Here is a 23,997-nt window from a genome sequence, read left to right as displayed (position 1 = left end):
GTCTCAAACAACTTCCCTCCTACTCCACTAATAAACCCTCCCAGGTGGTTCACAGCCATGGAGATGAACTGAAGGCTCGGCCACTAGAGGCACAGAGCCTTCTGCACAGGACTCAAGACCTGCTTGAGAACTTAAACAAGCCTTCCCTTGCCAAAGATGTCAAGAGGTCTGCTGTCATCGAGCCTGCCTTCAACAGTGAGTTGAGGTAGGGGAAGACTGGTATACCCAACGTCTGAAGGTTTGTTGCAACCACTGCCATTACATTTGTGAACACATGAGTGGCAATGGGGAGACCGAAGGGAAGCTCTTGGCGAATCTCGAACCACAGGTAATAACCATGGGACTGCAGGACGGGGATATGAAAATGGATGCCCTGAAGATGCAGCTCTACCACACAGGTTCCTAGATCTAGAGCAGATAGAACCTGGGCTAGCATGCGCATCAAGAAATGTGTCCTATTTCAGGAAGACGCTGAGACAACTAACATCTAAAATAGGGCGAAGACCTCTGTCCTCCTTCAGCATGAAGAAAAAACGAGAGTTAAAGCCAGTACCCATTTCCGATGCCGGAACTCTCCTTATGTCTCCTTTGTCGAAAAGAGCCTAGACCTTCCAGCCCAAATTGGACAAATGGTCCTCCAAAAGTCTCTATGAAGTGTGTGGGATATGTGGCTGGCTGGACAAGAATAGCAGGTAATATCCTTGATGGACTTTCTGATGCACGCATTTGTCGAATGTGAAGCTAAGCCATCTGTAGCGGAAATAACATCCTTCCTCTCAAAGGGTAGGCATGTGCCTCTGTGGCCAATCTAGAGTGCCGAAAAGGAAGAAGCAGGAGGGGTGGGGGCTGGGCAGTGGGATGCCACTGAGGGCCTGGATGGTGTTGGCTGGATTCCTGACCCCGGCCAAATGACCAAGGGGTTTAGGGTTTTGCTGCTGGGATCGCAGGCCCTGATTTTGTCTTGAAGCTGATACCCTTTCAAAACCTCGAACAGGGTGAAATTGCTGGGGATACTACCTGCCAGGCACAGAAAAAAGGAGGGAGCTTGCTGTGGACCTACTTTCTTTGAAGCGCTAAAGTGCAGAGTCTGCTTTAATCCCGAATTGGTGCAGTCAAATTCCATATCCATCAGCGATACTTGGATGTCATCCAAGAAATCCGTGGATCTCATCTTTCTGTGGCCCTGAAACCTGAATTATTTGCACTCATTTAATGCAATATTTGTCAGGAACAGTCAGCAGGGTCTTTCTAACGATATCCCACAATGCAGAGTATCTTTCAAAAAGACAGCTGGCATTGACCGAATAAAGGGCGAGACTAGCAAAGGAAAAGATCATCTTCCCAAATGCCTGCATACATTCCCAATCCTTGTTGGGAGGCGCAGTAGGAAATGAGTTTGCATTCAGTCGACTTGTGGAGACCTGAACCACCAAACTTTCAGGGATAGTGTGTTGAGTGAGAAAGGCCGGGATCCTTGGGGCTGGTCTGTTTCGCCTAGCCACTTAATTTTTTACCAGTAGGCAAGAAGCTTCATTAAAAGGGAGTAGCCATTCTGCAAAAGCCTGCCCATGCTTTAGGACTTCAGTGAGGACATTAGTTTTGACCTAAGTGGATGGGAGGTGTAGATCCAGAATTCTAGAAAGTGCCTCTACAAAGTCAATGTATCAATTGCCATCAACGTAGTAATGGGGTGCATCATCCCGTCATCTCCATTATTGTCCTCTAGAGTCTGTGCCAATTAGGTTTTAGAGTGCCTGTGGTTACTCCTAAGCAAGGATAGAATTCTGTCAGAATCAATCAGAGTGGGTTTGGACTAGCTGGGTTAAAGCTTGTGGAAGAGGGAGGGTGCAACCAGTCAAGGGTGTGTTAGCTTCGGTTCAGAGTCTGACAAAAAAATCGGGTCCTTCTCCGGAGTTCACGGTGTTGAGACTGGTGTTGATGTAGCAGGGACCAACAGGGTTTATGGAACCAAGGGGCATATTACAACAACTAGCGATATTTATCGCTAAATGGTCTTATGGAGTATTTTTTTAACGCGAAGCATCGCCGGGTATTATCGCAGAGATAACGTGCTATTAGCAACGTTTATCTCTAAAGCGATAAAATATCCGGCGTTAGCGGTATAATGCGTGAATATCGCTGAGAATACAGCGATATTCACACATTATCACTAATGAGGACTTAGCCATAATATCCAACTCCCATTGGATATAATGTCTAAGAACTGGTCTGAGCAGGCGTTAGTTTTTGGAGATATTCGCGCTTAGCGCAAATATTTCCATCGCTAAGCCTGCCTTGCTAATAGGCGAAAGCGACGTTAGCGACTGCTTTCAGTCGCTAACAAGTTGGGTACGACCACTTTGGATTTCATTAGCGATAAATATCGCTGACATGCAAAATTGGCCCCAAACCGCTCGCTATCGCCTACAAGCTGTAGCTAACTGCTGTTAGCGACAGCTTGCTAATAGGGCGATAGTATTATCGCCGCTTAGCGGTCGAAAACGGCAGCTAAAGCGGCGATAATCACATATGGCCCGCCTTGGTAATATGCCCCCAGGTTTGCAGAATGTCAGCCCTGAAGTTGGGGTAGACCCTGCAGTGGGGTCAGAAGGGACAGACCACAGTGATGACCAATTTGCCAGTGGTAACCCGACTGGAGCCCTTGTGAGATCCTTGGGGCCTGAAGGCACACAGGAGAAGCTAGAAGGGTGCTGAAAATTCACAAAAAAGCTCCTTTGAAAGCCCCCTCCTTCTCCGGAACCGCCGATGGACCCAGGAACTCAGGGTGCTTTAGGAGGTACCTTGAGGTCCTCACAACTTCTTTATGTCTGAGACAGGTGAGAAGTCGAAGAATCCGCGTTCATTTTGTGTTTTTTCATCAAGGAAGACATACCTCTTAACTTGAAATGCGAGGAAGACTTTTTGTGGTGTTAGAAATTCACCTTTTCTGCATGGTCACTCCGTATTTGTCGCCTTTTGTTGGTCCTGAAGTTTAAGCATAGAACTTTGTGCAGTTTAACACTGCTAACCAGTGGTAAAACACCTGTGCTCTCCCTTTAACAATGGTCTAATTGGCATAGTCCTAATTCGTACATTAAACTTAAAGAATTTTTTTTTACATTGTATTGTTTTCAAAAAAATTCTATGTGCAGTTGTTTACAGTCGTATGTTTCAATGCAGGCATGCCTCGTTATATGTCAATACTAGATTGCTGCCACTCAGTAAAAACTGTTGCACTTTGGCAGTTTTATACATAATTGCTGTTATCCTCTAATAGTGTACACTGCTGCAGCTGTTTTTTTAAGCTCATCATTACCGTTGTGAAATCACCTGTTAGAGTGACTCCGAGCATAGCTTTTTACATTTTGCCGCTTTTTAATTGCATTTTTGCACTTTGGGGGGGCATCCTCCAACTAGTGGAAACAGTGGTGTGCCAAAGCAGACAACTTGGGGTGGATTCTGACTGCCATCTTGGCTAGTGGTCTAGTGTTCATGAAAGCTGGCCATAAATAAACCGGTGCCAAAGGCAAGCCTTCTGCACCAGGACCCCTGGTCCTTTCAGATCAATCCCCACCTTTTACACTAAACATGACCTGCTGGGCTTACGCCCTGTCATTCCCAAAGCCTTGCTGTGGGTCTTTAAACCTTGGTGATATGAACTCCATGTGTGGCCACTACAGTTTCTTGCTCCCAACACCCATCTCAATGGTAACCAGAACCAGCTCTGCGCTACCATTATACCACTCTTTCAAACTTCTCTTAATTAAAGCTCATAATCTGGAATCCATGCTTTTCCCGAGGAACTCAGGCCAGATGCAGTCTTTCTGACTGAGACATGGTTGAATGATTCATCTACTGATATACTACAATCCGTTCCGTAAGGTTATATGACTGTCAGGCAAAATGGAACGTCATGGAGAGGGGGGAATTGCTATAATCTTCATAAGAGATAAGAAATGTTCTTTTTCTGAACTCTCTGTAGAGGACTGTGAAGCCTCCCTTTTTTGACTCTCAAAAAACTATTGTATTGGGAGTTCTGAATTATTGCCCACCAGGGCCTCTGTCAAACTTCTCCATCTCACTAGCAGCCACACTGTCCCCTCTATTTTTGCGCTACTTCAATCTGATGGCGTTAGGTGATTATAATATTCACCTAGATGATACCAACGGTATGGCAGCTAAAGCACTAATTGGTGATCTGTAGAGTCTGCAACTTGTCCAGCAAGTATTTAACCCTACGCTCTGATTGGGTAATATTCTTGACCCTTACCAATATGGCACAAATTGAAATTTCTTTGCCCATTCCACTAGTTTGGCGAAACCACCTTGTAACCCTTATACATTTATTTCGTGATACAATAGCAGTGGTCCCTACCCTCGTTTGGGCTCGGAAATGGTCCAAAGTGACTCCTGAGAGGTTCTATCACACTTTGAAAAAGCATTGTCCGATTATGACCACAATGTAAGTGAAGCCAGCACTCAACTGGAGAGTTAGCTTAGAGAAGCTCTTGACCAGACTGCCCCTCTGGCTACACAAGCTGCATGGAGACAGAAGCACTCAGCAGGGTGGCTCAATGATAAACTCTGTTTCTAAAAATGAATGTAAGATTCTTGATCGTCTCTGGTGTAAAAATGATGACCCTTGTTCTAAGGCGGATTATGAGGTGGCAATAAAAGGATACCACCAGCTTATTGATCAGTACCGCCAAGAACACTACTCGCAGAAGATTTTGGCCACTAACAATTCCTTAGATTGTTAAATCCTCATGTCACTATCCTCTGTATCACCCTTGTTGCTTTCTGAAGTAAGTTGCAATGCACTAGTCTCTTTCTGGATGAAAAAAGTGGAGCAAAATTAAATCTTCTTTCCAGTAGAAGCTAGAAGTCACCCGCAACTGGAGATGTGGTTTGCCTCCTCAGCTGAAAATGTTAAGCTTCGACAATTGTCTCCAATTCCACTGAGGGAACCAACATCCCTCTTTTCTGCTGTTAAATCTGGCTCTTCAGCAGCTTTAATCTCTCCCTCCTTCCTGATGTGGTGGGAACTCATTAATCTTTCCCCAACAGTAGAAATACGCCATGGTGGTCCCTCTTTAAAAATGTAAAAATAACCTCTGCTGGATCAATCTAAGCTTGAAAATTTTCCAGTATTGAATCTTTCATAGATTCACATGCTTGTATCTTCCCCGTTGTCATGGTGGGAGTCTCATGGTAAATGAAATAAATATCAGTAAAAGAAAAAACTGCATAGATACCATAGATAAGGATAGACTTTGGTACCCTATTACCATCATTATGTGGACCAAATGCCAGCCAATGAGACGCCAGCCCTGAGATCACAATCCCCAGCAGAGCCATCATACCTCAGATTTCCAACCGCCATCGTGTGAGAAGGAGTCTCCCTGAGCTTTTCTCAGTTTGTTTCCCTGTGTGAACTTTTGACCTGACTTTCACACCATTTCCTTCTGGAAATGAGGTACTGTCTTTTATCAGTTTATTTAAAAATGTCTGAAGTCTTTAAGAAGAGGCTGTTCAGACCTTGTAGATCTTGTGGGAAGGCCAGGCTCTTCTCTGAGGACCCCCACAAAGATTGTTAATACTGCTTTCATCCTAAGCATGTCCCTAAGGAGTGCAAACATTGTAGAACATTTTCGGCAAAGACACTTAAGGATAGAGAGGCACATTTGTTGTTGTGGCTCCAAAGGAAAAAGGCCACTTCAGGATCTGACTTTGAGGATGATTCTAAAGCTTACTCCTCTTCAAAACGCAAAGGAGAACCTTCTGAGGCAAAATCTGATTTGAAAAAACAAAAAATCAGTAAATCTAAGGACAAGGAGTCCTCCTCCTCGTCAGTGCCTCATACTCCTCTCAAAAAGTCATCAGAGACGAAAGCTCCGTCGTGGGATCTGTCGACGAAGATTAAGAGTGTCTACGACTATTACGCCTACGAAGGCCTAGACGACTTATACGACAACAGTGTCGTCGATGACGACTGTTACAACGACGGCCTCGTCGACGGCGATTACTCACCGTAGATGGTTGGGCCAATGACGACACCGTTGACGACGGGGACGACGCGTCGACGACTGTTCAATTGACAAAGTCATCGGTTTTATCGACAGGCGCTCCGACAACTTTTAAATCGTCAATTTCAAGATCGCTGGCGATCTCGATTAAGAGGCTTCCACCGTCGACGGGCACGTCGACGGAAAGAATAGACAAATCAGAATTTACTTCTTGGACAAAAATGTCTCTTCTTCCTCCGTTAAATCTTCTTGAAACGCAGGAGTCAGAAGAGGAAAACCCATTTGGGGTTGCATACAGTCCCTCCCAGCTGAAAATTAAGAGTCAGGACACAGACGAGGAGGAATATCAGGAAGTGCAGGAGGATTTCCCTTTTAAGGATCGCCCTCTATCCAGTTCGAAAAAATATAAATCTTTTCAACAATCTTATGACTACGAGGAGGAAGAGGGTGACGCTCCTAGTGTCAGAGAAGAGTCTGTGTCCATGCACCTTTCACTAGTATCGGATCTGAGGCACATGATCACTGATTACTATTGTCGCTTCTCTGAAGCTGATGCCTCTTCCTTGGACACTTCACGTAAGCCGCAACCTGTCATACAGGCTCCAATTGTGCAGCCTCCGCCTCCGGTGCAAAAGGTGCACACTCCAAAGGTCATTACCATCAGGGATGACTTAGTTGACAGTGAGGTTGAAGACCAACCTGAGGAAGGAGAACTGAGCCAGAACAAGCCAGTGGGCGTCGAATGGGACCAATACGTTATACCATTTTCTCCATCGCCGTCACCCTCTCTGTCAATTTCTCCAACCGGAGGACATCGGGGGATTCCACAAGCTAATGGAAAGAGCTTCCAAGAGGTTCGATCTTCCTCTTCCGGTTAAGGAAACAGATTGTTTCCTATATGCTTTCAAAGAATCTTCTAGAAAATCAATAAGAACAATCCCCATGGTAAATTATATAAGGGAGGAAGGATTGAAAATGATGAAGAACCCAGCCTCTGTCGCAGCCTTAGTACCTTCTCCAGCATGCCTTATTTGTCACCCACGACCAGAATCTGTGGTGATGCAGTCAGCAGAAAGACGATCGAAAAATCCAGTGACCACATGTACAGCTCCTCCTGACAAAAAAGGGAGAAAACTGGATGGAGCATGAAAACGCTTTGCAGTCATGGCAGCAGCATCTATTAAAGCATTGAATGCGCTCGCCATAATAAGCGGCTACAACAGGCAAATGTGGTCGGATATAACTCCTCTATTGTCACATCTGCCGGAGGACAAGAATGAAGAGGCTACACTAATTCTTCAGGACGGGCCTGAGCAACCTCAGAATCCATAGGCATAGTCATCGATATATCAGCAGTGACTTTCAGACAAATGGCAGGAGCCGTAGCGCTTCGCAGACAGGGATGGCTAAAAGCTACCTCGTTCAGGCCAGAAGTGCAGGCCAAGATAGTTGACATGCCCTTCGACTGAGAAAATCTATTCGGCAAGCACATTGACGATGCCCTGCAGGGCATTAAGTCAGATACAGATACGGTGAGGGCGATAGGTTCTCTGCAGCAGAACTGATTTCAGTCCTTTCAAAGCAGAGGATCAAGAGGACAATATCAGCAGAGATCTTTCTATCAATCTAATAGGTACCAGCCGTACCATCAGAAGGGGTACCAACAGTTTTCAAACACTCAGCAATTTCGGTCCTCAAATACTTCTTATCAACAACAGCCCAGACGGAAGCCACCTGCAAGAGAAAAATTACAGGACTCCAATCGGAGACTGACAATTCCAAGGCGCCAACCACCTTGTCATTCCACGACCTCCTTCAAACCCATTATCTCTCTCCCTGTTACCACCAATGGCTGTCTATAACATCAGACAGATGGGTGCTGGGCATAATACATCAGGGCCACACCCTGGAGTTCCTCTACAAACCACCGGACCAACCTCCCATTCACAGAAAACAGCAACATCTCTCTGCCCTGCAAGGCAGAAACTCTGTCTCTTCTTGTAAAAGGAGCAATAGAGGAGGTCCCTCTTCAACAGCGAGGGAAAGGATTTTACTCACATTTTTTCCTGATATGGAAAAAGCAATCGAACAAATGGAGGCAAGTAATAGATCTCAGAGGCTTAAACAAATGTCCTCAGGAAACAATCTTTCCGTATGCTATCTCTTCAAGAAATTCTGATGATGCTGAGCAGAGGGGAATATATGACATCTTTAGATTTATTAGAAGCATACTTCCATATTCCAATCCACGTCAAACACAGGCGGTATCTCAGATTTGCGGTGGCAGGGCACCACTACCAATTCAGAGTGTTACCCTTCGGTCTCCAATCCGCACCAAGAGTGTTCACGAAATGCATGGCGCCGGTCGCAGCGTATCTGAGACAGCAAGGACATCAGATATATCCATATCTGGACGATTGGTTAATAAAGGGCGCATCGTATCAAGACACTCAAGAATCCTTGGAATGTTGCATGAATCTCTTTCACTTTCTGGGTTTACAAATAAACATGGACAAATCTTCTCTAATTCCGTCCCAGTTTCTTCAATTTCTAGGAGCCTTATTACGAACAAGCGAAGCAAAAGCATACCCTTCAGAGGAATGCATCCAGAAGATTTTGAAGCTGAATTCACAAATAAAGAAAAGAAAGTCCACTTCAGTAAGGATATTCAAATCATTGTTGGGGATGATGTCATCCTGCATCCCCTTAGTTCCGAATTGTCGTCTCCACATGCGACCTCTTCAAGAACTTCTCGACCTTCAATGGGTGCAACATCAAGGTTCCTTCGAGGATCGGATCCTCATCAATCCTCAAATAAAGAAAGCATTGTCATGGTGAGGAAAAAGAGAGAACTTATCGGAAGGTCTGCTCTTCGAGCCCCAAACTCCCAGTTATGTAATGACAACAGACGCCTCCCTGCAAGGATGGGGAGCTCACCTCCAAGACCTGGAAATTCAAGGACATTGGAGCAAACAAGAGGCTCATTTGCACATCAACTTATTAGAGCTAAAATCGGTGTTCTTGGGCCTCCAGGCCTTTCTCACCAGGATTCACGATTCACCAGTCCTAGTCAGAACAGAAAGCACAACAACAATGTTTAATCTAATAAAGCAAGGGGGAACAAGATCTAAGCCCCTATCAGCGCAAGCTCAAGAAATTTGGAAATGGCTTCTAGGCACAATATCCCTTGGAGGTTCAACATGTCCCTGGAATATACAACACAAGAGCAGATTCGCTGAGCAGATCAGCAGGTGTTTGTCACGAGTGGGAACTGAATCAGGATCAAATCAGTCAATGTTATGGGGCACTCCAGCTCTGGACCTGTTTGCGAATCGAAGCAACAAAAAATCCAAACAGTTCGCAAGCAGATTCCCTCAGCCGGGATCCTGGGGGAATGCTCTTCAGCTCCGTTGGACAGGAATGTTCGCATATGCATTTCCCCCATTTCCTCTGATTCCAAGGGTGCTCAAGAAAATGAGATCGGAACTGTGTCACTTAATTCTGATAGCCATGGCATGGCCGTGACAATTCGGGTGCTCGGAGCTCCTTCAGCAGTCAGTGACTCCCAGAGTGCAGTTTCCTCTAATTCAAAATCTAATTTCCATGAACAGTGGGCAAGTTCTACGTCCCCAGTTGGCCTCGCTCAACTTGTCGGTATGGAACCTCATGAGCATGAATTTCAGTCTCTAAATATTCCCCAAGAATGCAGAGATATCCTCTCGCACTCTCTTGTGCATTTTCCACAAATAAAATGTATGTGGCAAAATGGAAAAGGTTTTGCCAATGGTGTTCGACACAATCTCTTCACCCCTTGCACTCTTCTCCGGAACAAGTTATTCCTTAGCTATTGCATTTGGCCAAGGCAGGCCTTTCTCACGCATCTGTCAAAGTGCATCTTGCTGCCATTTCAAGATATCGCAGAAGACCGAATCATCCATCCCTTTGGTCTCAGAGAGTGATAAAGGAACTCTTGAAAGGATTGTTCAGAGTTTTCCCTCCAATTAAACATCCATCAGTGCCGTGACAACTTAACACAGTCCTGGCACAGCTCATGAAACCACCTTTCGAACAAATTCACAAAGCGGAGCTGCAATTTGTGGCTTTACTCCTGGCTTTGACGTCAGCCAGAAGTGTCAGTGAGATTCAAGCTTTTTTCATCACAGAGCTGTTTCTTCAGTTCAAAACAGACAAGGTGATCCTAAGAACGAATTCTTAATTAATTCCGAAAGTCCCTTCGGATTTTCACCTCAATGAGCCTATTGTTCTGCCCGCATATTTTAAAGACCCATCTTCTGCAGCGGAAAAATCTTTGCACGATTTGGATATCAAGAGGTGTTTAAAATGTTATATTGACAAAACAATGTCCTTTAGAAAGACAAATCAATTGTTTTTCTTTTAATGTACGAACTTTATTCATTGAATGCAGGAGCAGACATTGAATAGAGGAGCTGTCCCTATGCTCCCGAACAGACCTATAAAAGTCATCTTTTCCTTTTTTAAATGTTTTTTTTAATTTTCATATTGCACTCAAAAAACCTTCAAAGATGCAAAACATTCCGTCCACCCCCCCACCCTACCGCATGATAAAATCACAGATACCAGAAAAAGAAGGGCAAAAGAAAAGAAAAAGGTGATAATTCAATTGCACATTCCTAAGTAAATTGATTTAAAATACCAACTCAGCTATATGAATTTTATACCATCCAGAATATAAAGTTCGAGTATCATGTTATAAGTCCAGCTTTGAGTAGCTCCTGGAAAAAGTGACCAATGCTGAGAGTGCAAAACAGAGAAAAAATATATAAACAATGCAAAAGGCCAGACAGAACCTAAAGCAGCATATTAGGATGTATACATGGCTTGCAGAGAAAAATTTTGAGTGCCAAAGAGGCAGGGCTATACAATTCGGTCCGATCTTTATAACTCAGTACACAGCGTGCAGTACAGATTATGGATTGCCCTGGGAGAGGCATTTGCACAGGGTTTCCCAAATTATAATTCCCTTTTTTTAGCTTGTATCTCCTTTTTAGCATAAATGGCCTTCTCCAGATTCCCTACAGACAATAACAGGGACAGCCAGTGTGAGAATGAAGGGGGAGTTGAATCAATCCAGGCAGAGATAATACAGAGCCTAAAGACAGCCATGGAAACAAAAATGAAGGCCCCCCTTCTCTCCTGCTGATAGAGTAGCAGATCCCAAGCAGGATGGTTGTGAGGGTTAGCAAAATGTCCTGTGCTACAATTTACCTTAAAAAGACTTGTATTTGGGCAATCAAGAACCCTAATTCTATACACAAAGCAAACATATGCACAGAGTCTGCACCATATTCATCACATCGGGGGCAGTACGTGCCTTTGCCAGTACCCCACTTAGCAATTCTACTTGGCGTATAATAAAGAAAGAAGCAGGTTTTATAAAATTGTGCCTTTAAGTTGGCTGATAGAAGGTCGTTCTGTGCTTATTGAAAGGCTAGATGAAAAGTATTATCAGAAATTTCCAATTTCTGCTGCCATTTGTTGGAAGTTAAAGCCATATCAACAGTCATAAGTCTATTTAACAAGGTGTAGATGGACCCTAGCCGGGGAACACAGGGTGCAGATAATCTCTCTACGGGTTCGTGTTTTTCAAAGCCCGAGGGCCCCCGGCCTTCTGTGAAAGAAAGTCCCTAATTGCATAATACTTATGAGCTTCGTTCTGGCTCAGATTAAATCTCGCCTGGAGTTGTTCAAAGGCCAAGACCCCACTGGTCAAATACAGGCCCCCTAGAGTTTTAATCCATGAACTAAACCATTTCTGGAAGTAGGAACTCTCGAAAATTCCGGGCAAATTAGAGTTGTTATTAGTGGGGGTATAATAATGAAGTCTACCCAGCCCAAGAAGTTTACTTGTGGCCGTGAATTCCTTGTAAGCTCCGATAAGGGTCTTAAATCTTACCCTCTTAAAGTACCCAAACTCTAACTGGCGCCACAGGCAGCCTTTGGCTTCGGAACCCAACAATAATTCAAATGGTGACGGGAGCACCGTGTGGGAGTTCGAGAATTGATCTTGGAGCACTATGGTGCATCCTTGTAGAGCCATATCCCATTAATATAGTCGGAAGTTTGGAAGAGCCCAGCCACCTCTCTCTAATGGAAGAGAAAGAAATGTAAGTGATCTTCTAGGATGTGAATAAGCCCAAATAAATTGGGAGAACATACAGTCGAATTTCTGTAAGGCTTGCTTCATAAACTCAAGAAGGATAGCTCTAAAGTAGTATAGAATTTTGGGGAAAAACATCATTTTAATAATGTTACAACGGCCCACGATAGTCAAATGTAGGTTGTTGAGCCTATTCAGAGCCTTCTTGGCGTCTGCAGCGAGAGGCTCCAAGTTCTCATTCACTATTAAGTCGGGATCTACCAGGATATTTACCCCTAGGGTATTTGGCCTTTTTTACCACTCTATAATCAGCCCAATTGATCTGCCTAATCATTACAATATGGGTTTCTCCCTTATTTAGCGTGTACCCTGAAATCTTCTATGGCTTTAATGGCCCTCTCAGGATCGGGCGTGACGAATGCTAAGTCGTCTACATAGGCCATGATTTTAGTGTGCAGTCCGTGTCTACTTAAAACCGGGATTTCTAGATTGTTGATGAGTTTTCTAATAAAGGGATCTAAGTATAAAGTAAAGAGCAGCAGGGAGCAGGGGCAGCCCTGACGGGTCCTGCGCGTGATCTCAAATTGCTTGGTTAATTGTCCATTTATTAGAACCCTTGCAGTAGGATTAAGTTATAAACCTTTTATGGCTTGGATGACATTAGGTCCAAAGTTCAACCTTTCCATGGCATGCCACAGGACCAACCAGGAGACCCGATCAAATGCTTTTTCAGCATCAAGTAGTATAAGCGCCATCGGGTCTCCTGATGCTTGTGCCACATCCAACAGGGTGATGGATGTGTGAATGTGATCGGTAGTACCCCTCTCCGGAATGAAGCCATGTTGCCACATGGATACCAGATGTTCAAGTTTGGTGGAAAGTCGGGAGGCAAACATTTTAGCATGAATTTTAGAGTCACCATTTAGGAGTGTAATTGGGCAATACGAGCCCATTTCTAAAGGGGATTTATCTTTTTTAAGGAGGATAATTATCTTGGCTGTTGCCCGGGAATCTGGAGGGTTGGCCCCATTAAAAATCTGTTCTAACAAAGCCGTAAATTTTCCACTAATCTGAGTGTTGAAAACTTTATAAAAGTCCACTGGGATGCTGTTGGCGCCCGCCGCTTTACCATCTGGTAGATTTGCCAGGCGTTAGCTATTTCCTCCCAAGAGGGGGGATCTTCTAATTGCCTACGGTCCTCAGTATCAAGATGTGACAATGAATCCGAGTCTAGATATTTATCTATCTTCTCATGTCTCATAGCTTGAGAATCACTACCTTCTTCAGTTTATAATCATGAGTAGAAATCTCCAAAGGCCGCCCTGATCTCGCTAGGCTCGCTAGTGACGTCCCCTGTGGGAGTCTGTTTAGAGTGTATTCCATTTGTAGTAAGATGTTGCCTTGTCCTTACCGCTAGCAGGTGGCCGGCTTGCTCACTATATTTATATATCTTTTCCCTTGCAGCAACCCATTTTGCAGCGGCTTTTCCTGCCAAGATTGAATCAATTTCTGCCCTATGGATGGCTAATTTTAACTGGGCGGGTTTGATGTCTGCCCCTTCTGGACTGCACCAATGAGTTTTTCTTCAGCTTGGCCCAGCTTTTTCTGGAGTTGTAAAATCTGCTGCCGTTCTGAGTTTATTCTTTCTTAAGGAGAACTGAAGGGTCTCCCCTTGGATACCTGCCTTCAGGGTGTCTCAAACGACCATAATTGGAGGTGATCCAGTATTAACTTCCAAAAATTCCTGGATCCAGCCTTTCATGTGAATTTGATAATTCACATTGAGCAATAGTGCTCTCTCGAAGCTCCAAGTCGAAACTGGCTTATGAAACAATGTGCCTCTTAAACTTAAGATCAAATGATTAAGATCTGACAAGATTCGCGGTAAAACATCTATCTTACTTTAATGAAGTAGAGAAGTTGATATCAGAAAATAATCCAATCTGGCAAAGGAGTGATGAGGGGCTGAATAATGTTTATCCTGGCTGATTCGGATTGAGGTTAGACCAGACATCCCTCAGCCCGTGCGTGTGCATTAAGTTCTTCAAGGCTTGAAAGACTTTAGGTTTCCTACCCATTTAATTGCAATGGCTGTTTGTTCCCCAATTACTGGCTAAGTTGATATTAAGATCACCACAGAAAATTATTGGAAGGGGCCAATGGACTAGCTCTTCGGAAATGTTGTTAAATACCCCAGGATTGTCCGCAGTGCTACCGTAGATTGAACAAAGGGTGAAAGAGGATTTCATGTTAAGCCGGCATTCTGCTAAAACCCACCTCCCTTGGGGATCAGATTTAATGTGAGAGGACCGCATTAGATGGTTACATTGAGACAGAATGCCTACCTGTTTAATCCGGGCGCCCCGCGAGGTCCCCCCACTAGGCTAAATCCTAATTAATTCAAAAGATGTAATTGCGAGCCCTTGATGTGTGTTTCCTGGAGGCACACTATGTCCACTCCCATGAGTCTAAGACCTTGGGAGACTTTTTGCCGTTTGTGAGCGTCATTCAAGCCACACATATTTATTGAAGTAATTCTAAATTGTGTTGTATTGGTCATTGTGATGCACTATAAAATGTAGCCTATGCATAAAGGCTGCATTGAAAAAACATACAGAGAACACCTAATACATGCTGCCCCAATTATCACATTTGCACAATCAAAAATTCTAATAGCCTTGACTTTTCTGCAATGAATGGTGTCAAAAACTGAAGTGATAACCAAACAACCCCCCCCAAAATAATCCCAACCACAATCTTGATGCCCTTCCCAGCAACTTCCCCTCCCCCTCCCCCTCCCATTCTCCCGCCGCCCCCCCCCCCTCCCACACACACAAAATGAGCAATCAGGAATAACCTGAATTTTTTTTTAAGTAATTTGATTGAGTTTTCATTCAACACACCATCAGTTCAATATCATATGCAAGACCATTGCGCAGATGGTCCAACAGCCAGCTTATAAAGCAGGAGGAACCAGTCCTCAACATTCTTCCCCTAACTTCCCTACCAACCTCCCTCTCTACCCCCACCCCCCCTTGTCAGTGTGCCCTTGTCTGCCCCTTCATCTAAACATGTAAAACCCCCTGTGCCAAAGATTTTAACACAAATCAATGGAGGATAACATCATCGCTGGTCTCAAAGGACAGGAAGTTCCGTGTAGTTACTCATGAGTGCTTTGAGCCCCTGCCCTGAATCCTCCACACTTCTTAATTTAGTGTGCGTGAGCCGACTCCTCTCTGTATGTGCTCAAGTGTCCCCATCCCTATCATACTCCACAGTGTTCTCCGCCCTGACCTCCACGCCCAGATCTATTCCCGCATTATCTTCGTCCCCCTCATCCATGTCTACAGGTGATTGGAGCTCCGCTACTAACGTCCCCCATGCTCTTGCTGCTTCCAGCGCCTTGTCATTCGAGGAACGCTTGGCCATTTGTAGACGAAGCATCCCTTCGCTACCCGCCCAGCTCAAGAAACTCGCCTTCCATCTTTGAAAGTTAGAACCTGCTCTCGCTTTCCAATGCATGGTAAGCTCCCTCTTTGCCATTATCAAACTCAAATCGTGAAACTTGCTAGTAATTTTAGTACTGGGGGTGTGCGGAAACCAGAGCAAAAGGCAAGTTCCCATCTCTACCTCCAGCTCACGCTCCGTTACTCGGTTCAAACACGCCACCACATCTGCCCAATAAGGTCCCAATCCCACACAGGACCAAAACATATGACCAAAATCAGCGCCTTCTGCGTTGCACCTAGGTCACAGCGATTGAGTTCCTCCAAAATACTGTTGAATTTTAACTGGAGTTAAATAGGCCCTGTGGAGAGTAAAAAATTGGACCAATTGAATCCTGGCATTACGCGTGCCCTTCCAAGCACTCCTCAACATCTGCAGCCACGTCGTCTCAGGAATGACCCTGCCAAGGTCCTCCTCCCATTTACCTTTTAATCTATCCAAGGGTGAAAGCCTCTCTGTGGACAGCCGCCTATACAAACAAGTGATGGCTTTAAATGTACCCGCAGCCATGGTGACATATTGACATCCCAACAAAGTTGGGGGTTCCGACAGTCCCATCTTCCACCGTTTCTGAATTCCCATCACAAGGGCATCGTGTAACAAATAATCACCCCTCGGTAAATCGAAAGAACTCTGCAAATCTTGGAAAGGCAACAGGGTACCGTCTCTGTATAAGTCCCCAATCATGTGGACCCCACACTCCTCCCAGCCGGCCAGCGCAGACCAATCTCCGCCATGAGGGAGGGCCGTGCACATGCCCAAGGGAATTTCCGGGGCATATGGATCAGCGAAACCCGCTCGTTTCTGACTCCGATTCCAGCATAGACGGAGGGTGCGCTCTTCAAGAGTGAGCTGGTCCAGCCTAATTTTCTGTTGAAGCACTATGAATGACAGCACATGTTGAGGGATGACTCTACCCTGCGGTCCGTCTGGGCCCCTAAACTCACGCGCCACGGCCTGTGTAAGCCACTGCAGCTGTGCCGCTAAATAGTACCACTCGAAATCTGGGACCGCCAACCCCTCCTCCTCCCTCGGCCGCATCAGGGTGGTCAACGCAACCCGCCGTCTGCCTGATCCCCAGATAAACCCTGTCATCCGCGCCGTAGCGTCTTAAAAAAGGAGACAGGAATCCAGATCGGCAGAGTACGAAAGAAGTAGAGCAACCGTGGGAGTGCCACCATCTTTAGGAGCGCTACTCTCCCAGCCACCGAGAGGGGGAGGGTTCGCCAGAACCCCATACTACCTCTGAGCCCCCTCATCGCACCGCCCACATTCCCTTTCAAAAGGTCAGAGTGAGCGTGATATATGCGGACGCCCAAGTACGGCAAGCATTCAGACTCCCACCGCAGATCCTCCAGCGCCAGGGGTTTCTGACCATCCGAGGTCAAGGGAAACAGGCAGGTCTTATTCCAATTCACCCGTAATCCCGACAAGTGACCAAATTCCTGAAGAAGGGCTCTAGCTTCCTGTAAGGAGTCCCCTGCATCTGTCTGCCAGATACAACAGGAGGTCATCCGCATATAGGGATATGTGATGAATCTAACACCTTCATACAATTGTCCCTGTCGGGCGTGCGCTGCCAGCGGTTCGATTGCTAGTGCGAACAGTAACGGAGACAAAGAACAGCCCTGGCGGGTACCTCTCCCCACCTGGCATGCCGCTGATATAGTGCGTCCCGTAGGAACCCTAGCAGTGGCAGAACTGTATAACAGTCTGGTCCAGTGTATGAAATGATCTCCTAAGCCAAATCCCTTCAGCACCCGGAATAGGTACGGCCACTCCACACTATCGAATGCCTTTTCGATATCCACCGACAACACTACAGCTCCCGATGATCCTTCACCTCTGTCCCCCATGATCTGTATCAACTGCCGTATACAGGTCGCAGTGTTCCTGGTGGGGATGAAGCCCGATTGGTCCGGATGTACCAGAGTGCTCATGTGATCCAAAAGTCGCGTGGGTAAGATCTTGCTAAGGATCTTGTAGTCTACCGTGAGCATTGAGAGCGGTCGGTACGCTGATCTATAAGTGGGGACTCCACCCTTCTTCAGCAGCGGCACTATGATCGCTTCTCTCGTAGTGAGCGGCAGTCTACCCAGTTCCCATGCTTCCCTATATACTGACTGCAATTGCGGCGCTAGGATGTCTATATAAGTTGCATAAAACTCCACCGGGAGTCCATCAGCCCCCGGCGTCTTCCTCCTGGCCATGTGCTTAATCGCTGCTCTGATCTCTTCCAGCGAAATAGCTACACCCAGTTTGGTGCCCTGTTCCGTTTCCAGTTGCGGCAACCTTGCTGCCTCTAAGTAATCGTCCAGACCATCCGGCAGTTCTCTCATCCTACTTTGGTAGAGCAGCGTATAATAATCCAGAAATTGGTCATTGGCCTCCTTCTGTGAATAGACCAGGTCCCCTGCAGGTGTAGTCAGTGACACTATTGGGGATCCCCTGACGGCCGGATTGGCCAGCCAGTCCAATAGCGACCCTACCTTGTCCCTTTCAGCGTGAGCACGTACCATATATTCTTTATAATCATAGCAACGAAGCCACTCAACCTGAGTGGCCACCTTCTCCCGCGCCGCCAGCACCTCCTCCGGTCCGCCCCCGTTCGTATGGTTATCTTTTTCCGCCTGACGCAGATGAGCCTCTTCCCGATCTATTTCTTGCAACAGCATCTTACGCGTCCCTGTGATGGACGAGATGCATATCCCCCTAACCAGCGCTTTGAAAGAGTCCCACTCATGGGCTCTACTTGTTGCCGTCCCTGAATTTTCTAAAAAATAATGTTCGACGCCCTCTCTGACCTCCGCATTAAACACTGGGTCTTCCAATGTCATCGGGTTCAATCTCCATGTCGGGATCACTTGTTGCTGTTGCGACCAGAGCACAGTTATCAAACAAGGGTTATGGTCCGAGAGTGTCCTTGCCAGATACTCGCAATGTCTCGTGAGTTCCTGGGCCCCCGGGGTGCATAAAATGCAATCAAGTCGTACATGTAAGTCATGTGGCACCGAGTAGAACGAGTTGTCTCTGTCTGTGGGGTGATGTGCCCGCCAGGCATCCACAAGGCCCCATACTTCCTGCCATTCCCGCCTCACCTTAGCCATTCTATGTACCACTGATTGGGCCAGTGGGGGGTGAGAACGATCCAACTCCACATCAGTGACGGAATTAAACCCCCCCCCCCATAAACACTGTGCCAGCTAAGGATGAGGCCAACCTCCCAGAAAGCTGCGCAAAGAATGCGGTTTGTTCCAAGTATGGGGCTTATACACTGCAAAATGTGACATCTCTGCCATCCAGGCGACCCAACACCACCACGAACCTCCCCTCCGAGTCTACTATCGTGTTCATGGGTTGGAAGGGAAGCCCTGATCGCACCCAAATTATGGTCCCCCTGGCAAAAGCAGAATAAGTGGTATAAAATAACTGTCCCCTCCATCTCCTCTGCAGTGCCCGCCCCTCAGCCTGATCAATGTGTGTTTCCTGTAAGAAGGCCACCTGGATCCCTCTGCGGACTAAATATGCATGCACTTTATAACATTTCCTCATGGAGTTCAGCCCCCGCACATTCCAGGTGATACATTTTAGCTCAAGTCGGGTCGCCATAGGAGAGCATACAACAGAACACAATCCAATACTGCCTAATGGGCACACTGACAAACCCCCGAATTTCAAAACATCCCCAACGAACCCCCATCCCACCCTTCCCCAGAACAGGCGCTAAACCATAGTTACCCATCCAAACTCAATCCCTACGAAGGGAAATACCCTGGTAGCTACCAGAGTCTCACAGTAAATCACAGTAAACAACAATCCTACCGACTCTGCATATAGGCCGAACCTCTTGCACGGACTTTCCTTCCTCCCGGCAGTGTCCCGCCCCAGGCGAGCCCCCCCTCACATAGAACCCCGCCACCCCCCACCCCAGCAAGAAATCAAGCCTCCCGCCAACTCCAACAGGACCACACCCACACCCCTCAGTGGTATAAGGCCACGCCTGGTGTGCACCCCCTTACTGTACACAGGCTGGAGTCAAGCATAGTCACTCGTCCAACAGGCCATCGGCTGTCCTTGGAGTAACCTGAGGTAGGTTTCCAGAGTCCTCCTCAGAACTCTCCGACACCACCTCCTCCGATCCCCGATGGGACCCTGAGTCCGCCAGCGAGGTCGTGTTCGCAGCTCCTGATATGACAGAGACCGCCTGTAAGGCCGCTTGCCTCTCCAGCTCCGTCTGTGAAGTCGATGGTGACTGTTTGTTTACCACGAGTTTCCTGTTGCAACGGCCCCTACGAGGCTTCGGCTGAGTCTCAGCCGTCTTTTCCCATCGTCCAGCGCCATCCGTTCCCGCACGATACTTCTCAAGCCAGTGCCATGCGTCGTCCGGTGTGTCGAAGAAGGTCGTATTCCCGTCCACCATCACCTTCAAGCGTGCCGGAAAGAACAGGGCATATTGTATACCCTCCACGCGAAGGGCCCTCTTAACCGTCATAAATGAAAAGCGGCTCCGTTGGACCTCTTGGGAATAATCAAGGTAAAGGGAGACTAAGGCATTGTCTACTCGATATGGGCCAGACGTCCGGGCATTCTGTAATATAAGGTCACGGTCTCTGAAGTGCAACAGGCGTGCGACCACTCGTCGGGGGGATGGCCCTGGGCTGGCGGGTGGGCCGGCACACAATGGGCCCTTTCCAGCGTATAGAACTGCGACAAGCCCTCAGGGGCGACCACATCACGCAGCCACGTTTCTAGATAAGCAACCATGTTGTCCCCTTCAACTTTTTCGGGTAGGCCCACCACCCGTATATTATTGCGCCTGTTGCGCCCTTCTGGATCTTCGGCCCTCTTCTCCAACTGCTGCACTCTGCGCAATAAGTCACCCACAGACGCATCCGTCGCCTTCTGGGCCGGTTCCAGCTTTTCAAGTGCAAGTTCTGTGCTTATGACGCGGTCAGCTAGCTAACCATGATCCGCCCGCAATAGCCCGAGGCTCGTCGACACCTGGCGTAGTGCCTCTTTCGTGTCCGATATAGCCTTGAGGATCTGTTCCAGCTGCTGTTGCTGCAGCCCCGCAGCCAGACTTCCAGCCGAGCCCTGGTCCTGATTCTCGATTGGGTCCTCAATGTGGTCAGATTGTGCCATCCCCGGTACCCGTGGCGGTTTCCCCATGTTCTAGCCACAAAAGCAGGTCTCCAGCCCAAAGAACTAGGGCTATGTGCCTCCAGCCGTGTTTCTCCAGGGACTAAGATGCGTGTACCAGTTACTCCACTCTGTTTCCGTGCTCCCAGTTGGCCAACATCACTGCAGGGAGATCCCTCTGCCCATCGGGTACAGATCGGGGGCCAAGAGTGCCAGCCACTGCCAGCCAGGTAAGGGACTCCGCCGGTCACCGCCTCAGGATCCACCAGGAAGTGACTGTACGCAACCACGTTGGTATCCTGACCACTTCAACCGCCCTCTTCCCAGCCTGGGCGATCTGCTCTCAGGTGCCACCACAGCGTCTCCAGCCGCTATGCCAGACGTGCCGCGATCATCCCTAGCAGGGCCTCTCGTTCACCACCAAGCGGAGCCATCCACCCCGGAACGCCTGCCTCGGGTCGGTCCCTGGGATGGTGTCGCAGAAGGTAGGGGGGAACAGCATCCACGTGCCACCTTCAAATCTAGCGTGCAGCCGTCTTGTGCCCTCCGGGTAAACCCCCAGTCAACAGTCCATCCAAAAACTGGGTCGCCAAGGGTCAGACCACGGTGCAGAAGGGAGCTTCTTCGCACGCTCTCAACCCTCCGTGGGCCAGGTTCCCCAACACCCCAATGCGCAGGAAGCGGAGGTGCAAGGGGGGGTCCTTCAGAGCAGAGTCCCCACAATGCCCATGCAATCAAAGTACCTCCGTAGCCGCTCGTCCAGACCCCCCCAGTCCGCGGCCGATCCGTGGAAGCAATCCTGCACTCAGCCACCTGCTGGGCTTGGGAGGGTCCCCGCTGTCGCCGGCCTCCAGCCCTCCTCTCAGGGCGCAGACTCCAGAGCGAGCGTTGCCGTCCGATGCTGCCTGCCCCTATCTGCGTGCACAGCCGCTGTCCACAATGGGGAATCCTGCTCCACTCCGGATGCCTCGTCCAGCCTGGGCGCTGCCAGCAGTCCGCAGCCTCCCGGGCACCACCTAGGCCGGCGCCGGCCGAGTAGATTACTCTGTCCCCCTCTGGTGAGTCCACTGTCAGCGCGGTCGGCACCCGCACCCCACCTCAGCGCCGAGCTCCGCCACCGCCGGAGTGCTGCTCCCTTCCGGCGGGCTCCTGTTTGCGCGAGGCCGGGGATTTTAGGCCCTCCGCAGGCCGCAGTCAAGATGGCCGGGCCCCTCCAGGGGGAGCGGCAGCAATCGCCGAGCGATCGATCTCCAGGACCCCGGTCTGAGGTTTAATTATCGTGCGGGCATCTCTCAATCCTGGGGGGCTCCCCTCGGAGCCGCAAACACCACCAGGGGAGTTTCTGCTACATGATAAATATCGAGGCCGACATAGAGCCCTCAGCTCACGTGTCCATGCTCGATGGTGTCCAGGCAACGCCCCCCATCGGGAATAACCTGAATGATAGTCGCCAGCAATAACACCCTGCCACCCAGCCCCGCCTCTGGAATTCACACCTTAGGATAGACTAGACTATGCTGGTCATACTAGAAATAGAGAGGGAGATCCTTTTGGTGACAAATGCTTACACCTAAGGAGCCTCACGGCATGATAAAGAGAACAGCCAAAAGACCTGCCAACCCTAGCATTTTGCCCCGGTCTTATCTTAGCAAAACAGACAATGAAAAATTAGGCAGTGTCAGTGAAGGTTATGATGATCATATTGGACTATTAGAACCTATTAGTGCCTAACTCTGTCCTTTCTTGGATTTTAACTCGTTGAAGTACTCTTGTGCTTTAACTTCAAAGAAGAACATTCGAGGAGTGCCGTTCAGGATGACTTTGAGTTTGGCAGGGTTCATCAAAAAGGCTTGCCCCCCAGTTGCTGAAAAGGAGTAATTAGTTGGCGGAGTCGCCATCTTAGCTCCACTGTAGAATGGCAAAAATCTGGTTTTGTAAAAAATGTCACTCCCTCAAAGCTTTTCTGGGAGTTTGGTCGAGCCTGGTTATAGACCAGTTGTCAGAGCAGAAAGTTTCCAAAAAACACAAGGAAGGCCCTGGTCTTAGCTCCACTGCCTGTTTGTGATTTTTTTCAGCATGAGGGGAAAGCAATGAGCCCATTGGATCTCGTGATCCCAATTCCAGTCTGGATGATCTGAGAAGGCTCCCTTCAAAAGTTTCACTATGAAGCACCAGGGATTGTCCCCTCTGCCCCCTCAGGAATACCAAGTAAGCTGAGATTAGTCCGGCGCTGTCTATTCTCCTGCTCTTCCAGCTTCCACATGACATCTGTCATACAAGCACTTTGGGAGGAACATAGGTTGTTCAGCTTCACAACTTCATATTCCAGGTTTTCCGTGCGTCTTTCAACCATATTGACCCTTTCGCCGATATCTGAACAAGTTTTGTTCAACCTTCTGAGACCGCCTTTGAGCTTTTAGCGGCACCCTTAGCTTGTCTGCTATCTGATTGAACTCCCTGCTGGAACTGTTTGATCAACAGCAAAATAGATGAAAGCGAGGGTTCTTCATGGGGATTTGAAATAGCATGCAGGCTGACTGTGCCTAGGGGCTTGTCGGCATCCTCGCCAAAAAGGAAAGGCGATCTGAGGATTAGAAGAGTCCAACTTTAATTGGCGTTGCTTCCTAGTACGTTGCCCCTCTCGTTTACTGTGTGCACTCTTCCTGCGTTGTACCGTTCCAGTTTCTTTGCTGGAATGACTGCAGTTGGAGTCGGAGTGATTACCATCGCTAGAGGTAGAGGAATTATCTTCAGCCGCTGAGTCTGTGCCATCTGATACTGAAAAGAAGTAATCGCCAGCCGGGTCGGGAGAATGGGCACCCTGGGGGTGTGAATCTAGATCATAGCCTTGTTGGGTCTTTGAGCTGCAACTAGATTGCTGGACTTGTCCGGGGTGGGTTGAATAAAGATAGGCATTTAGAACCCCTACCTGGGGAAATTCAGTCCTAACACTTGGAGAGGGGAGGCGAAGTCAAGAAGTTCAGGAGTTCCTTTTGGTTCTTCAAGAGAACTTCCTATAGATGTACCCCCAGAATGAACCGGTTCTGAGTTTGTTTGAGGATCTCTGCAGAGATTTAGTGTTACGATCCTCACTTTCCAGAGTTTTTGAAGATTTTTCTCCTTTTGGGGCAGATGGGGCAGTGGAGCTCACTCCGGAAAACAATTTAGCAATTGAGGTCTTAGACC

Source organism: Lissotriton vulgaris, chromosome 4_1 (genome assembly GCF_964263255.1).
Source record: "Lissotriton vulgaris chromosome 4_1, aLisVul1.2, whole genome shotgun sequence".
Classification (NCBI taxonomy): Eukaryota; Metazoa; Chordata; class Amphibia; order Caudata; family Salamandridae; genus Lissotriton; species Lissotriton vulgaris.
The sequence above is the reverse complement of the archived record's forward strand: the minus strand, read 5'-3'. Positions refer to the sequence as shown.